We start from the raw sequence: 18,931 nt of genomic DNA, 5'->3' as shown, positions 1-18,931 counted from the left end.
GTTGTAGTAATTATATTGGTGTAAGTAACATATAGTTTGAAAAACGCGTCATTAAATTAATTCGACAGTGTAACACTGACTCACATTTTAATTTCATTTGTGTATTGATTGATACCTCCTGCATTCTCCGTGGATTAATATATTTGATATCTACAATGAGATGTAATTATATGCAAGTATGGTCAGCATCTGACTAATTATAATTCATACATAATTATAACCTCAGATTTTTTATACAATCTTGCTTATTGCACAAACCGATAAGGTTTTAAAGACTGGATAGGTAGAAGTGCTTTACGTAGGTGACATTAATATATGGGCAGTTGAGCCAGTTGAATTCTAATAATTTGACGTCGTAGCCAGAATTGTGGGCGTCACGACTTGTTGACGTGTTTATGTTAGTTAAAATCGGGACATTTGTATCTACATCCTTTTAAAAATCCTTGTCCGGATCTGGCCTTGCTACTCGGAAGTGAAGTGCTCCATTTTAACAAAACTGTAAAGTAATGTCATGCGGTTAATACGCGGAACAGACCTGTCACAGTTTCATTGAATTTATTTATTGATGTAAAATAAACCTATGGTTCCGGCCTACCTCAGAGCTACTGGATGACCGCATAGAACATGCGACATTGGTGAGACATAAATGCTTACAAATCAAAACAAAGTGTTCAGTAGTGTCGTGGGGAAATGTCGGTAAATATTTACCCCCTTATTCATAAAACTTTACCGGCCTGATGCAGTTAAATTAGGTTTTATCCCTTTCTTAGAAATACATAAGTCAAAATGACTGATAAGGACAAACGATTATTAGTTAATTCTGGTTTGTAGCGCGTTTATGAATAAAGGGTGTTAGTAGGTACATTAGTTGAGAGTGCTCAGAGCATAAAAAGGTCAACCACGGCGTTGCATGAACAAGAGATTTCTTTTGGCAGGATTGGTCCTTAGGACCCAAGGATGGATATAAGAAGTGGAGCCACCCAGATTTTTGATGCAGGTGGGGGGTGGGGGGGTTTTTAAGCGTCTGCGACGTCTGAGGTTAATAATTCTTTAAGTTTAGTTTCTAAGTGGAGTTTAGTATCATTTTCAACTAAATCTAAGATGTAGACATAGATTTCATCCAAATCGGTTCATGATTTCCCATACAATCCTACACCTTATCTTTCATTTTTAAGGTTTTTTTTTGGAATAAAAACTATCCTATCTATGTTCTTCCCCGGGATTCAAACTATCTCTATACTAAATTTTATCTAAATCGGTTCAGCGGTTATTGAATCCCCATACAAATTTCCACCTCCCTTTTTACACCCTTTAGGGATTATTTTTGACATTAAAAGTATCCTATGTTCTTCCCTGGGACTCAAACCATCTCTATACCAAATTTCCACTAAATTGGTTTAGCAGTTTAAGCGTGAAGAGGAATAAAAAAAAGTTTTTTTTTCATATTTTATGTGTTTTTACTTCGGAATGGTACCGGAATGATGTCATAAATAAATTTGGCATCACCGATTCACCGATTTATACGAAAACGATACCAAACTTAGCCTAGTAACTAAAATGATATGGATATCAAGATAAAGTTGAGAGCCCCCCCCCCCCCCCCCCCCCCCAAAATTTACATCAAAAATCTCGGTAGCTCCACTTCTTAAATCCATCCTTGGGTCTTAAGGACCAATCCTGCCAAAGAATATCTTTTGTTCATGCAACGCCGTCGTTTAGGGCTTCCACCCTCGACTACATACCTACTTGTAAGATATTAGTCTACCTGGGAAAATAAAAAATCCAATGGATATCCATTTGGAAGTTCTGTTGTAGGGGTAAGTTGGCCGTTTCTTTAATTTCAGTCTGTTTTAAAAGAAATGGTCAATGATTAGATAATATAAAAATACAAATACAAATTCGGGTCTCTATTGTTTTCCAAAGAGTTTTAAGTCCTAATGTATTGTTTGTCCGCGTTTTCGTTATTCATAATTTGTTTGGTTCAGAAACGCGTAACTTTTCAGGATTGCCTATCTGTAGGATAACCTTACGAAAATCCTGAAAAGTTAACGGTTTCAGTTTTAGGACTAATGATAATATGACAAACAATACAATTATGACTTAATACTTTATGTCAAACAAAGGGCCCCGTTTATTTCAATACTTTTTACAGTAAAGTTGCTTGTTGCAGTAAGTGTGCTTTACCATATATGTACGGCCCACTGCTGGGCATAGTCCTCCTCTCAAATCCGAAAGAAATTTGGCTAAATTTAGTCCCCAAGCTGCCCCAAAACCGGCGGGGGACCTCATATTTTACTGAACCATCGATTAAGGTACACTTGTTTAATTACGTTAATAATCTTGCCTTCGTGTGACTCTTATCTAGTGAAAACTAATAATATTATAATAACATAACTTGTTCTTACCTTGTCGGTATGATCTTGGACTGCGGAACCATTTAAAGGATTTGCAAGTATTTCTTTGGTATATTTCAATATTGTCAATATTGTGATATTTGAATGCAGATGGCTTTTGAATATTATTCAGGAAGGGTATAATTTTAAACCCAAATTCTTGACAAGGAACGGTCATTCATGTAATACATATAATAAAACCAAGTTACGCAGGCATTAAATCATAATAATTTAAACGCAGGGCAGCTTGTGGCGTGCTGTTGGGGGGTAGCGACCCCACACGTACTGGTGTGCTCCTGGGGAGTTCTGTCACCCGAAAGATGGGTGGGACAGGATTCTGGTCCTCTGGCTTGCCTTAGCCGGCCTTTCAGAATGGAGTCGCGAGAGCTGCGTTCTCGACGGTAGATGTGGAAACAGTTACCAAGTGGCGAGTTCGCTATATGTTTAAAGTGACACCTCTCTATCCTCAGTCCTCACACCGGTGTTGCCCTTGAGTCCTCTTAGATGTCGCTTTATGTAGGGGCCCATCTTGTAAGGGCGAGTCACCGTAAATAAAATTGCATACCGTTTTATTAGACAGGCGTTCGGTGTTATATCCCATAGCCCACAATTTAATCCATCGCTTTCCCCCAATACTAGTTCTAGTTCACTTAGATTCCATCAACTCTCAATAGTCCTACACCCTGGCGGGTGCTGCCTCTGCGGGTGCTGCCTCTGCCTCAGGCAAGTTTATTTATGAGTAAGATATATTTTTTATTTATTTATAATATTAATGACGGTACGGTAGTAGGGATCAAATCATTTATTGTGCGGATTGTGCCATCTCCTATGTATCGAGTAACTAAACCGTGCCGGCTCAACATTTTATGGTAAAAATACATGACTTACCGGATAAGAGTCAAGTTTTTAAACTAATCTGTTTTATATTGTTTATATCATAAAAAAATACTAAAAAGTTACCTATGAAGAAAATTACGCCATACCAGTAGGTTCAACCACAGTTATGTAAATATCTCAATGAGTTTCTTCCAACCAACGTGTCATGCTGAATGGGAGACGGTAATTTACACAAACCGCAAATATGATTGTCCACAACCATTCACATTTCACGTATTATGAGTAGAATCACCGCTGTTCATGGAATAATTGTAGGTACATGGAAAAATTCTAAAGTGCTCACTATTATTCTCTAGATGGGTATACTTAGTGTCGTTTAACTTCAAACGGGTAAATCCATTGGACCCTCTCAGCAACTACCTACACTATTACCTTTTCTTAATACCAAAATCGCATAATCTGATAGATTGATTTACCCGAGTTTGAAATTAAGCGACTCTAAATATTTAAAGCTATACAAATATATGACACGTTTATAATGTTAAATAATGGCTGCGCGATTGTCAAAATCATTTCAAAATACGGCGGAGATTAAACTGTGATTTTTTAAATTCGTGTAATTAATCTTCTTGCTTTTAATTTGCGGCATTTGTGGTGGATTAATAAAATCTAAAGTCCCACAAAGTTCTGTATTTGCATATAACCGATTGGTATTCTAGTCGTATTGAGTAAACACGAAATTTAAAAACTAGCTTAATTAAAGTAAATTGTTAAATAGAACAATAGTAGCTTAATTGTTTAAAATATAACACAACATTTCCTCGAGAAATTTCAAGTGTAAGTATTAGTTCTAAACAAAACTTCCCGGAGTAGAAGAAATACTTACAGCCTTCCAGAAAATGTAGTTGCTGTTGCTATTAATTTTCTATACTTCATTATTTTATCCACCCTAAACTAACTTGACATATTAATGAAGCAATAACATTTTCAACTCGATTTTCACTTCGGTACTTCAAACAGTCGTATTGATATGAAATTATGTAGGTAAGTAAAGCTTATCCGTTGTCTTTAGGTGTAAACACTCCATGGGGTCATTAAACATGATGGTTTGGCATTAAACTTTAAAAATCAGTTTTTTGTCTGTTATTGATATACATACTGTACCTACTTAATAGTATTATTAAGTAGTATAAGTACCTATTCACGGCGCATCTCTCTTGAACTGACTAGAACCAACAAAGAACTACATATCGCGCGAGCAAGATGCAAAGCGGACAAAATGTCAAAATGATCAAATTGACATTAATTTGTAAGCTCGAATCGGTCTTGTCTCATGGTATTTTGAAATTATCAGTGTACAGACAGCAATACTCCTGACTGTACATCGGTGGACCTTATTACAAAAGGCATAAGGTCCACCGATGTACAGTCAGGAGTGTTGCTGTCTGTACAAGTACTTTATTAGTAATTTTCCTTCCTGGTTGTTAAGACGGTGACCGAGTTAAAAATTAAACAAAACATTTACCTGTTACCTCGAAAACCCCCATAACTAAATACGATTGATGATGGGTAAACACCAGTATATAAGTACGATAAATATTTCTTTACATTCATCATTTCAAACTTGTTTATGTACAAAATCTGTCTTACAATAAGTTTCCTGTCCAAGAGTGTAATTTGTGTTGAGTTGTTTTTTAGGTCTGTATATTATGCAATATTGGGTCCAAGGCTTTGTTTGACTAAATAATAATATGTTTTTCTCAAACATGCAATGAAATATTGATGTTATGTTCCTTATAATAGGCTGCGAAGTATGACGTTTCAGGTGCGGCTAGGACAAAAGGTCGATAATGGAATTTCATACACATCTTGTAGGCCTAGGCCGGCAAAGTCCTCTTTTTTAATTTTCATTTCACAGATATTTGTGACACAGCATCGTGGCATTCATCCATAAAAAAAAACTAGAGGCAGTATTTGCTTTATGGTTCGTAATGACACTCTGCCACTACGCCTATAAAAAAAAACAAAAAGCAATGTTTGCTATAATTTGCAGTTTTATTTGTATAAAATCAACATGAACTTAATAAATAATAAATTCAATAATTTTATAATTTTAAATTATAAATTTAACTACACAAATAAAAACATTTAAAATATTTCATCTAAACGTTAGCGGTAAAAAGGTCTACTCAAACACGCGTAGTTATATTTTTTAAATTGTTATGGAGGTAAAGTTACTAAAGTTGAAAAATATTCATTCTGTTTTATTGGATTTATGGTGCGTTGTTGATTTTTTGACTTTTAAATGAGTTCCGACGAAATAATGAAGTTAATATTAATTGTAATCGTAGGTGTTGGAATTGGCAGCGTAAGCAGAATTGATTTTAATAACTTGCTGCCTCTGCCGCCAAGTCAAAGACGAAGTATGTATATGGTTGCTTATGGCAATTTTATTATTTATGAAACTAAGAAAAATGGCTTACAGTTTATTAGAAACAGTTTTGTGGCATATTTTAAATGAATGTAACTACAAACTCGTCAACACTGTGGAAATTATACTTATTTACTCCATGCATAAAGCAATGATGTATGTGAAACATGATATCAACATGAAAGACTATGTAAACTTATGTGACGAAAACGACAGTCAGGCGGATACAAGGCGAAAATATCAAAGATACATGAAAATATACGGGTAGTAAAAATACACGACTCGTGTAAAACATACGCGTGATATAGATATAGGTACGTGTTGGTTATATTTTGGGTGTAGTTTACTTTTAGTTTTTTCTATAAATAAAACTTGGGTTTCGTGGATTTTTTATTTTATTTATTTCATTGCATGTTTGAGAAAAGCACTATACATACCTCGGCGGGAAATGGGGTTGCCCGCGCTCAGACCTATCCGGCCTCGCTTCGCTCGGCCGTCTATATGTCTTCGGCCGGCAACCCCTTTCGTCCCGGCCTCTGTAGTAATGTACTATTATTACACAACAAAACGTACAACCTATTATTAAAATTAGTTATACCTACATTAAGACTAATAAAATAAATAAATAATATTTTGGGTTATGTATGGGAGCGATGCATAACTACTTCCAGTACAATAACATATATAACCCAATATCTACATATTATATGTACGCATATCGCGAATCGTACATATTACCTAAAATAACCCTCCTTTTGCGTTGCCGTAGTCGGGTAATTAAGAGACAAGGGGACGGCCGCTTCTCAATACAAACGTAGTTCCCATTTTCCTCTCTGGATATTAACATTATGGAAAATATTTTTGTATCATTTGATGTAGGTATATTAACCATAGCTATGCCACTACATTTTTTTTTCAATTTTTTTTTATTGTAAAAATTAGGAGCGAAAACCAGATTTCATACAAGTTTTTTAAATGCTCCAAACTCTTATAATAATTAAAAATTCGAAAAAAAAAAACATGGTTAGTTTATTTTACGGTACCTACCAAGTTTCTAGTCATTTTATTGGATAAAACTGCCCGAAGGCCGGAGCAATGCTCTGAAGGCGTCAGATCTGAATACGATGGACAGACATGTCCTGTATATTTATAAAGACCGGTCGCAATTTTATTGTAACGTTATCATACAACTATGACATTGTCTATAAATTAGGTATGAGCCTTTTCTGAACAAAGAGTAAAACAAATAATATGTAAGGTGGTGGTACTGGTGCTCGATGCGGTCCCAGTACATGTCATCTTGAAACTTAAGTCATTGTGAATAGAGGTGACAGCAGGGTGTCATCTATTGGGCATTAGCATGTCGAGCAAGTACCACCACCTTATTTTATACGTGCAATTTCTGACTGTCTATTAAGCATCGTGTCGTGTGTTTTAGTGTGTTAGAGGAAAGGGAACGACTACCTCTCCAAACAATCGCAGTCCCCATATGCCTCTCTGGATATTGACATTATAGAAAATATTTGTACATACATACATATACCTATGCCCATTCGTTTGATTTTTTTTGGATTTTTTATTATTATGAGCGAAAAACAAATTTCATACACTCGTAGCTGTTATATAAAAACCAAGGAAAGTCTGCAGCGATTTTGATAGCCCACGCAGTGCAAGTGTTATTTACCTACACGTAATAACTTCATGAAAGTTTGACGTTTAAAATGACACTTGCACTGCGTGGGCTATCAAAATCGCTGCAGACTTTTCTCGGTCTGACTCTAGTAATAAATCAAATTGTGTCAAAATATTTTCAAAAATGTTAATGTCCAGAGAGGAAAATTAGAACTACGTTAGTATGAAAACACGATTTCGCGCGGTCGGCCACTTTCGTTCTAAGTAAAAAAAATATACAGCACTCTTTTATTTATTACGTTCTGGTGCAGGCAAGCATATCTTTATCAAATCCAGTTTAATAAAAAAATGTTGAACTGATATACAGGTAAACGGGCAGCGACATACTCAGGGGAATTTAAATTCCGTTAACCCTTACAAGTGAGTGCAGGGATTTCCCTGCACACCTACGTCAGCAGCAGAGGAAAAGGCCAACCTGCACGGAACCACAGACCAAACACAGACTATTAATTGCTGTCAATGTATTCCGGTAAACTGTTGGTACAGTACGAGTATAATGACTCACTCACAACGCTAATGTATTGTCGCGTTGACGTCTTCTGCCGAAAAACTCCGATCGTTTGAAAAATACTTTTTGTGGGTTTTTTTATCGTGTAACTATTATAATTACGTTATGACTTTTGTTTTGTAGTCGATTATTAATGTGGAAAAAATACGGTATAATATGAATTTATTTGAATAAAGTATTAATGTCTTTCAAACATAGGTACCTACCTAGGTAGAGCGAATAGGTGCAATGATACTAAAAGTGTTAGAAGTACCACTAATAGTTATAGGCAATTAGGTAAGTATTATTAAGATTCACAATTAATCATAATTTTATATGAACCTAAATATTTAGATTAGTGACTTGAAAATGTTGAACCTATAAACTGACATATCACGCAAAGTGTAAGGTGAAAAGGGAATAATACATTTTTATATTTTAGGTACTACATATGATATTTAGGCTAAGCTTATAATAATTGATATTCACCTCGTTATATTTTTGAAATTAGTAAAACTTCCGATTCCATCTGTTTAGAAATTCGAGTAACTGTACACTCCCAGCATATATCTCTATTGGGAAATATATATTGAAATAAAATTAATGTAAACAAGTAGGTATGTTTAATTTCGACTACATATTTTGGGAGGTATATGACTACTTACCTCATTGCTTATATCGTATCGCAGATAATTTAGACCAGTAGGATATTCTAACATTAGAATAGTTTCGTATACTTATAAAGAAGCAAGTAGATACTACTCAATTTTTTTTAGGTAAATAGCTTTTACGTCTCTAATTTAATTAGTTTTTTCCTCAAAATATTACAATGGTAAACTCCCGAAAAGCGTCAGCCTCAGGCGTCAGCCCGTATGTACCTACAACGTAATATTGTAACCCTCAGTTAGGCTTGTTTGCAACGATGATAATTGTAGAATTTTCAGCTGTAGAGCAGATATTATAACAGAGTCTATTTAATAAATATATGGCATAACGCGTATAAAAATAATATAAATATTAGGGGACATCTTACACAGACCAACCTAGCCCCAAACTGAGCAAAGCTTGTATTATGAGTGCTAGGCGACGATATACATACTTATACATGTATGAGATACATACATAAAAGTCTACAGTTATTTTTTTTCTAGTGTTATAGGCCACACCCGGTATAATATATTTAATTACTCTTTAGAACAGTTAGAACTATATAGACCGGGAGATAGTGACACATTTTACTGGGTCATTTGTACCAGTATGGCGGTTCGTCAGGGGTCTAAGCATGTAATGAAGGAAAGAAAATGCTATGACCATAGCGCTGGTACCGGCGGCCCAATCGCGTGGGCGTTAGTCGAACGTGTCGGATAAAATACGAGTGTGGAACGATTTGTTCCACAAATATCCTCGTATTTTCCGATAGTCCATAAAAAAGAAGTAGACGGTAGCGTAATGCCATACTTCTCCGGTGTGACTTACAGCCCGCCATACTGAGGCGAACACGTTAATTAAAAAAAAACAATTCAACCATTTGTGCCAAGCTAATTTTTGCACAGGTGATCATCGTCGAGCAGCCATTCATGGACATCACCATGCCATACTCTTCGGACGGTTCCAAATGCCCGCCATACCGCCGCAAGGAAGTTAATTTTTTTTTTGCTAAACAATTTGTACCATCTTGAATTTTTTTTTCAACACTTTCTGTGTGATCATAAATAGAAATCTCATAATGCCATTACCTGTAGGAGGTGGCAAATGTGCACAATATTTTTTGGGCCGCCGGTACCAGCGCTATGGTCATAGCATTTTCTTTCCTTCATTACATGCTTAAACCCCTGACGAACCGCCATACTGGTACAAATGACCCAGTAAAATGTGTCACTATCTCCCGGTCTAATAGTGGTATTACGAACGAGCATCGTGCATATTATAAATTATATATGTTACTACTGCAAAGGTAGATTTACTAAGTAGAAGAATGTTTCAAGATATTAAATAAGGATCGTACACCTAATTGTAGTAACTATTAATAATAAATGGAAACTTAAATCCTCGAAAGAAAAGTTCCGCATTTCCAAATAAAATCAAAGATGGCATAACACTGAAGCATTGTTTACCTACGCCGTTTCATTTCAACCGGACGATAGGTACACAAGAAAAGTTGTAGAAACATTGTCTTCTATTGCAATTCAGACTTGACTGTCCCTCCTTCTAAATGTAAATAATTTATAATATAATATCTCACTATGCTTGCTTATTTTATCTTGATTTAATCTCACTTTTTGTTCTAAATAATTGCGGTAATTAACTAATAAAAAAGAGTAGGTTGTCAATGACAGCCTTTACAATGCTTAAGACCAGCTAGTTGATAAGGGGCTTATTTCAATGACATGATTGATCGCCAGGTCACTTGCTTACAAATCCGGTTTGAAATAATACACATACATGACATAAACGCATTTTTTACTCATTATGTAGCTTACATGGATTATAATCACACGGCGTGATCTCCTAGACCTAGTTACTAAGCAAGCAGTGGTTGGTTAATGGTTATACAGGGTGATTCACGCGACGTGAGCAGGACCAACCCCACACACTCAGTAAATGTTAATAATGGATCGTCCACCATCGTATGTAAATGAAACAATTACACAATTTTCGTATTTAGACCTTGTTTAGTAAGGACCAGACATAGAAGTTATTGTGGCAAAATAAAGTGACTGACAAAATAAAATATCGACATGTCTGTTAGAGTCAGACCAAGAAAAGTCTGCAGCGATTTTGATAGCCCACGCAGTACTGGTGTCATTTTAAACGTCAATGATTGATGAAATTATGACGTATAAATAACACTTGCACTGCGTGGGCTATCAAAATCGCTGCAGACTTTTCTTGGTCTAACTCTATCGATGTTACCTTAACTTTATCATAGATATTTATAACACTGTATTCATAGCTACCGCGAAGTACACAATACATTCGATATCTTATTTGATATTTTGTTAGTTTTCTATTCGTTTGGCACTGTATACTACAGTTTACGTTTTTATTGTTAAGTACACTAAACAAAGTAATAAAGAAATTATGTACTAGTTTGTAATTGATTTGCGTTCTTAAAATTTGTCGGTAATTTACAGCAAGTAGAAGTTATATCTTTTAATTATTAATCTGTTACAGATTTATTGATGTTTCATTTTCTCATACACTCGTTTATGACACAAAACCTTCTATGTGTGGTTCTTCTAGGTAAATTTAAACTTATCTTTTTACACATATTTTTGTAGTAGGTAGGAGTATTATTTAGTTGCTTTTAATTTATTGAATGGCTGGGTTGATCCTGCTCACGTCGTGTCTCCTGAATCACCCTGTATTGGGGCGAATTTTATCTTGTAAGCAGATAAGGTAAGGTGGGGTAAGACTATCACTTGTATGGAATCCTCATACTGTTTGTCTTGCCCTGAGCAAAATAAACTATGTTAGTCTTACCCCACCTTACCATACTAAAATAAAATTACCTAGTATGTAACTAAAATTAAAAACAGGTAACAATTATTAAAATACTGTCTGTAATACAGACATTTTATTGAATAAGTAAATTAGGTACCTACATAAAAAATTTCAGGTTTAGTTTATATTCGTGTATTTATCCAGTTACATATAATCATCTGTTTTATGTTTTTTAAAATCAAATCGCAATCAAATTTAGGTAACACAACTGTATGTTGCTTTCAGTTACCTTTTCTATGTAATTTAGGGTATGCATAATATAAGATCTAAATATTAAATTTGACAAACAGAAAAAGCAATAATGTTTAGCTGCCTGCTGCCAATCATTCCAATTTATTATTTTATAATGATGTAACAAAAAAGTATGCCTAAATGCTAAGTCTAAGGGATCAAATAAAAGAAATCACGCACGCATAAAAGTAGTACTCTTCCCAACCGTTAGGGCTGATTTATAGACGGCGCGCGAACTCGCATGCGATTTTAGTTACAGTGCGGACTGTTGGTTAAGTCCAATTCAACCGACCGATCAAAACCCGCAATGTAATGAAACTCGCATGCGAGTTCTCGCATTGTCTAAATGAGATAATGAGATAATACATTGTAACGAGCAAAGACAACTCGTTTTCAATTCTGATACCTAACTGCGTCCTTAAGGGGCTACCCGAGGTTTTCATCGATTAATTAAAACCAAAATATTACTTTGCTAATCCGCGAAAAGATAACGTGCTAGACAATCAGTGCTAACCCGTTATACTTACTTGCGTATTTTTTACATGCAATTAATACTCCCACCCTCCCGCCGCAAAAATAAATACGCCAATAAATATAACAAACCACCACCAAAAGAACTTTCGCATCTCTACGAGGCATCTTCACTGCCTTACTTCTATTCACTGTTTTCATCGATTTTTGACAAGTTTTGAATCGTAACTCCTACTTTTGCACTTCAGCTAGAATTATATTATAAGGCAAACGGCTATCGGTTCTTCAATCTTTTATCTCCATTGTGTCTACAGGATTTTGAAAGAAATGAGTACTTATTTTTTATGATTTCTTTAAAACATTGTCTAAATAAACACTTTGTTCGTATCTAGATTGTTGTGAAAGATCTAACATACTTATACGAAATCTACTCTACATATTATGGGATACTATATTGCTTAAAGCCGTTGTTCTTAATATGATAAGATACAAAAAACATTAGAAAACTTAGGGATTCAGATTGAAGGTCATTGGGGCATGGGATCCCCTTAAGTGGCGATCCTTAAAAAATACATTTATTTCGTACAATTTGGAATCTATTGATTGTTAGTTAGCTTTCACTAAAACTGACGATACAACTAAAATTATATTACCTAATGTTATTTGAACTCGTCCTTTACTCGCAACCTTAATCACCTAAATGTTAGGAGCACCAGTTGAATGCCTCAGTAGGCCACTGTCCCATCTCCTTCCTACGGCGGACAGGGGCACCCAAGCTGCATACATCACCATTGTTACTAGTACTACTTACAGGGCCAGTGAAATGTGTTGTAGTTTGAAATGTTCTTTGTGTATTGGACAGTTGTATAAAAGTCTGTGACAATCTTACTGTGTTCTTGTGCGGTGTCGGCATTACGCAAACATCAAAGGCGTCGGTCCACTGTTACTTTTTACACTGTGACAATGCCGTGCCGTGGCAGTCGCAACAGCACACAGCTGGACACTGGACACTGGATATCTTCGGATTACCTTTATACAAGAATATGATAACTTTAACGGTTTATTCATTTAATTTCACATGTTCTACGAGGAAGAGTCCGCCGATAGTCAGTGCTCTAAGATTCAGTCAGCAGTCAGCGCGCTGGGTAAACGGGTGCTCGGCACTTCCAAGGGAGGCCGCGTCATCGACAAGGAGACGTGGTGGTGGAATGACTCAGTGCAGGAGGCAGTTCGGGAGAAAAAGACACTATTTAAAAAGTGGCAAGAGACTGAGTCTCCTGAAGACCGCGAATCTTATAAAGCAGCGAAATGTGCCGCAAAACGAGCCGTTGCCAAAGCCCGGCAAGACCAATTGTCATCATTGTATGACACATTGGAGACCAAAGAGGGCCAAAAATCCATCTTTCGTCTGGCAAAGGCTCGGGAGAAGTCAACACAAGACATAACCAAATGTCTGTGTATCACAGACTCCCACGGCACTTTGGTTTGCGACGTATTCCGAGTGAAGGAGAGGTGGCGTAGCTACTTTAACGATAGTTGCTGAACACGCAACACGCAAATATGTCTCCTCCGGAACTGCCCCTTAATCTTGGACTTATTGCCCCTATTATACCAGACGAGGTGCGAAATTGCCTTCGCAACATGAAAAACCGAAAGGCCGTGGGTCCTGACGACATATCGATTGAAGCGTGGAAATCAATGGGTCCTCATGGTGCGATTATACTTACTGACCTTTTTAACCGCATCCTCACCAGCCGCAAAATGCCCAACTCATGGAGATTGAGCATTATAACGCCAATTTATAAAGGCAAAGGTAGTGTACAGGACTGTGGAAGCTACCGAGGTATTAAGGTCATGTGTCACACCATGAAACTCTTCGAGCGCGTTATGACTCAAGGCTCCGGCAAGAGTGCGCGGTCTCGGAATGTCAGTATGGGTTTCGTCCTGGCTGTGGCACTATAGATCCCATATTTGCCCTAAGAATGCTAGCCGAGGCCTACAGGGAAAAGAAAACGCCATTGCATATGGCTTTTCTGGACCTACAGAAGGCTTTCGACTGCGTACCACGCCAGGTAATCTGGTGGGCTTTGAAGGAGAAGAATGTGCCACAAACCTATATTGACATTATCCGAGACATGTACCACAACTCGGAATCCATAGTAAGGACCGCCGTTGGCGATATTCACCCATTCCCGATCACAGTTGGTGTTCACCGAGGCTCAGCCCTGAGTCCTTTTCTGTTCAGCGTAGTGCTAGACGTAGTTTCAGCAAAAGTCCACGAACCATCTCGATGGCTTATGATGTATGCTGACGACATTGCACTGACAGATGAGGACAAACAGAAACTGGAGCATAAAGTGAACCAATGGAAGGGTGCGCTAGAGAACCGCAGTCTGAAACTAAATGTTGCGAAGACCGAGTACATGGCATGTGGCGCCACGGACCCCGACCCCATAAAGGTAGGAGACAAATTTGTCGTGAAAACGAATAAATTCAAATACCTTGGGTCCGTGCTGCACGAATCGGGTGAAATCGATCACGACGTCCAAGCCCGAATTAGCGCTGCTTGGGCAAAATGGCGAGAAGTAACCGGTGTCCTCTGCGAGTTCTGCGACCGAAGGATACCGGTGAAGCTAAAGGGCCTTGTGTACAAGAGTATCATCCGACCAGTCCTACTATATGGTAGCGAGACCTGGCCTGTCCTCGGAAGGCATGTCCAGCAGCATCACGTCACGGAGATGAAGATGCTGCGATGGATGTGTGGCGTTACTCGACTAGATCGCATACGTAACGGACACATCCGTGGCAGCCTTGGAATCCGTGACGTAGCGGATAAGCTGCAGGAAAGTCGCCTCCAATGGTATGGCCATATACGCCGCAGACCGGTTGACTACGTCGGAAATAGATGCCTCAAGCTCACTGTCCAAGGCCCTAGATCTCGCGGCCGCGGTAGGCCTAAGCAGCGCTGGCTGGACGTCGTGACAGCAGACATGCAAGAGAACAATCTCACACCTAAGGATGCCGAAGACCGGGCAAAGTGGAGAAGACTGAGCAGGAAAGCGGACTTTGGCGCTAGGCCGGGAAAACGCTAGGTTGAAGAAGAAGATGTTCTATGATATAAACATTTTATACATTTTACTTTACTCATCGTCGAACTGAAATGTAGTTGTCCTTGGGTAAAATTGCCCATTTTCCCTCGTTCGAACTATATCTCAAGTGTAATGATCACTTTCATGCCTATTTTAACAATCCACCATTTCATGACATAGGCTCATTCATTAAAGTTCCGTACCAGAAAGGTACCTACTTAAACCTTTATAGTTTCGTCATGTCTGCCTGTCCGTCCGTCTGTCTGTCCGTGCGTCATAGCCATTATACTCGAAAAGTTAATGCTATGTTCTAATGAAATCTACAACATAAGTGGTGTATTTTGTAAGCCAATACTTAGTTACAATTTAAAAAGTAAATTAGAAATAGCTATACTTATATCGTATTTTCATTTTGATAATAATAATTTTCATTTCCTTAGCCGTAATTGTACAACAACAGCAAAAATATTTGTTGTTTTCAATGTACTTACTCTACATTTTTATTTTGTCGCAATTATAATATAATTGATACTTTGCCGTAGTTATAATTTCAGGGCGATTTATAACAATACTGAGGAAACCGTTTAAATGAACTTCCTGTATTTTCCCTGTAAGTATTACAGTCGTACTATTGACAGTCATTGCCATCTCTTAACAATGATTTCTCACGATCTAGATCCAATTGAAGTTAATTAATGATATTCATGCTGTTGTAATATTGAACGATATTGTAAATTGGTTCTTGGATCGGAAACTTACCTGTTTATATTACGGTTTGTTTTCACGCCATGGGCGTCCTCACAGCATTGGCATCGTTTCTCAAACTGCCGTGAATATTTTTAAGCCGACCACAGTCCGCCGGACGATATCGGCCGGTCACGGTCAGTTCTTCGGAACTGTCAAATTTTTGTTCTAACTGACAGGCCGATATCGTCCGGCGGCCTGTTAGTCAGTGGTCGGCTTAAGTATTTAGCTGGATATGAATTTACAGAAACGATCACTGTGGCTCGAACCGGCTAAATATAATGGATTATACTTAAAGTGAACAGTTAACAGGTACAAAGGTAATTAAGCTCTTAAAATCTAAGAGGTTTTGTTTAAGTAGCAACTCCTATGTTTATGTTCCTTGAAATCTATTGATCTTATATAATCACACCTCATATCTATAGGGCTAACCTCGTATGCCCACGTGAACTTAGTTCGTCCTTCTTGCATATTTCTCACCTCGTCGTGACTTAATAATATGTAACATTTTATGTCAGGTAGTAACGGTGTCGGGTTATGTCAGGTAACATTAATTCATATTAATTATATATTTTTTTCCAACGGAAATTTAGTAAATAACTTGAGATTTGTAATATGACTACTCGATATATACTCGAAGTTTAATATATTACTTCATTAACGAAGCACGAAGTATAATATTGAATTTGTATGATACAGAAAAATTGTAGAAAGACTTGATAATTTAAAAAAAATTTTGGAGTTAAAATGAAGTAATAATATAATGCTATACCCATGTACTTTTAAAATAAACATTGAAATTAAAGTACGGTATAAATTGCTCATATCATAAAGTATTTTCGTTTCAGACTTGAGTAGGCCGTTTTAATGCATAGGTATATGTATAACGCATACTGTACTGTACTGTATACTCTGCCGCGCGGTCTCGCCCCATGATCACCTGGGGGCCGATTCTTGAATTTCGACCGTTCGATTTCGTGTATTTCGTTCAATAATATCTCCACTACTAGGCATTAAAATTCTACTAATAGAATTAAAAACGAGTGGTTTTTTGCAGCGAACGAAGTAAAAAAATCGCCCCCCTGGCAAAGTTTTGAAGACTTGAGGCAATTATTTTCTTTCGGGACTTTCGGGAGTCTTACATTATTTGCGTCGTGAATGAATATTAGGTAGGTAGGTATAAATGATATTCGTTACCGTAAGCATATAATGCTACTTAATGAGCATTTATGTGTAACTGCAACTCTATTACATGTAAAATACGCAAAAAAAAATTCACAGATTTCGTGCCTCACACGACTATCGAGCACATTGGAAATGAATCTACGGAATTCGAAAAAATATTGTAGCTGAGCGACGAGAAAGTCTGGATAAGGAAAATGTTACAAAATAAAACTACAACGTTGAATGATAATTATTTTATTCTTAGACTAACACAAGTATCCTGGACATAACGCATGTGAACAAACAAATTGCAAAATTTCCACACGCGTATCCAAGTTTGAATAATTGTCGCCGTGGCGCATAAGTATAGGTACATATTTCATTTTTCGATTAATAAGCAGGATATATTAATGTTCAAAGTACAAGAAAATTATTACACGGCAAATCCGTAGTCAACTCGAGAAGTGGTGATCGGCAGCGGCCCATTTGTACTCAATACTCAATACTCAATACATTTAGCTGCAAGATATGAAATTTTCTTGACAGCAGTTTGACGCGACGAGAGATGACCATAACAGCGTTTGTCTATGTTGCACCAAACCTGAGTTCCAATAGGTACTACCAGGGTTCAGCATCAGCTATCTTGGGTAATGCTCTACCATGTGCTCATCATGACGAATCGGGTGTCCAAAACAGCGTGTGCCTATGGTGCATCAAAGCTCTCCCTCTCCCTCTCCCTCTCCCTCTCCCTCTCCCTCTCCCTCTCCCTCTCCCTCTCCCTCTCCCTCTCCCTCTCCCTCTCCCTCTCCCTCTCCCTCTCCCTCTCCCTCTCCCTCTCCCTCTCCCTCTCCCTCTCCCTCTCCCTCTCCCTCTCCCTCTCCCTCTCCCTCTCCCTCTCCCTCTCCCTCTCCCTCTCCCTCTCCCTCTCCCTCTCCCTCTCCCTCTCCCTCTCCCTCTCCCTCTCCCTCTCCCTCTCCCTCTCCCTCTCCCTCTCCCTCTCCCTCTCCCTCTCCCTCTCCCTCTCCCTCTCCCTCTCCCTCTCCCTCTCCCTCTCCCTCTCCCTCTCCCTCTCCCTCTCCCTCTCCCTCTCCCTCTCCCTCTCCCTCTCCCTCTCCCTCTCCCTCTCCCTCTCCCTCTCCCTCTCCCTCTCCCTCTCCCTCTCCCTCTCCCTCTCCCTCTCCCTCTCCCTCTCCCTCTCCCTCTCCCTCTCCCTCTCCCTCTCCCTCTCCCTCTCCCTCTCCCTCTCCCTCTCCCTCTCCCTCTCCCTCTCCCTCTCCCTCTCCCTCTCCCTCTCCCTCTCCCTCTCCCTCTCCCTCTCCCTCTCCCTCTCCCTCTCCCTCTCCCTCTCCCTCTCCCTCTCCCTCTCCCTCTCCCTCTCCCTCTCCCTCTCCCTCTCCCTCTCCCTCTCCCTCTCCCTCTCCCTCTCCCTCTCCCTCTCCCTCTCCCTCTCCCTCTCCCTCTCCCTCTCCCTCTCCCTCTCCCTCTCCCTCTCCCTCTCCCTCTCCCTCTCCCTCTCCCTCTCCCTCTCCCTCTCCCTCTCCCTCTCCCTCTCCCTCTCCCTTTTCTATTTCCACCACCACAAGAATGCATAAATTGTCGAATAGTGCGTTATCTACGCCCGTCTCAAACAGGATAGATAGAGTTAGACCAAGAAAAATCTGCAGCGATTTTGAAAGCCCACGCAGTGCAAGTGTTATTCTGCCGTCATAATCCCGATAATTCATAACAAACACCGATAACGAACTCTGCGAAACATGAAGTCATAAATGTCCTGTGAAAAATGTCGTTCTGACTTTTTGACTATTTTAAGGTTAGGCTACAGGGCAAACCCTTAACCCGATCGTCTTTGTTTTAAGCTCAAATTGTAGCTGACTAAATTGTCCAGAGC

Source organism: Cydia splendana, chromosome Z (assembly GCF_910591565.1).
Source record: "Cydia splendana chromosome Z, ilCydSple1.2, whole genome shotgun sequence".
Taxonomy (NCBI): domain Eukaryota; kingdom Metazoa; phylum Arthropoda; class Insecta; order Lepidoptera; family Tortricidae; genus Cydia; species Cydia splendana.
This window is presented reverse-complemented; position numbering follows the sequence as displayed.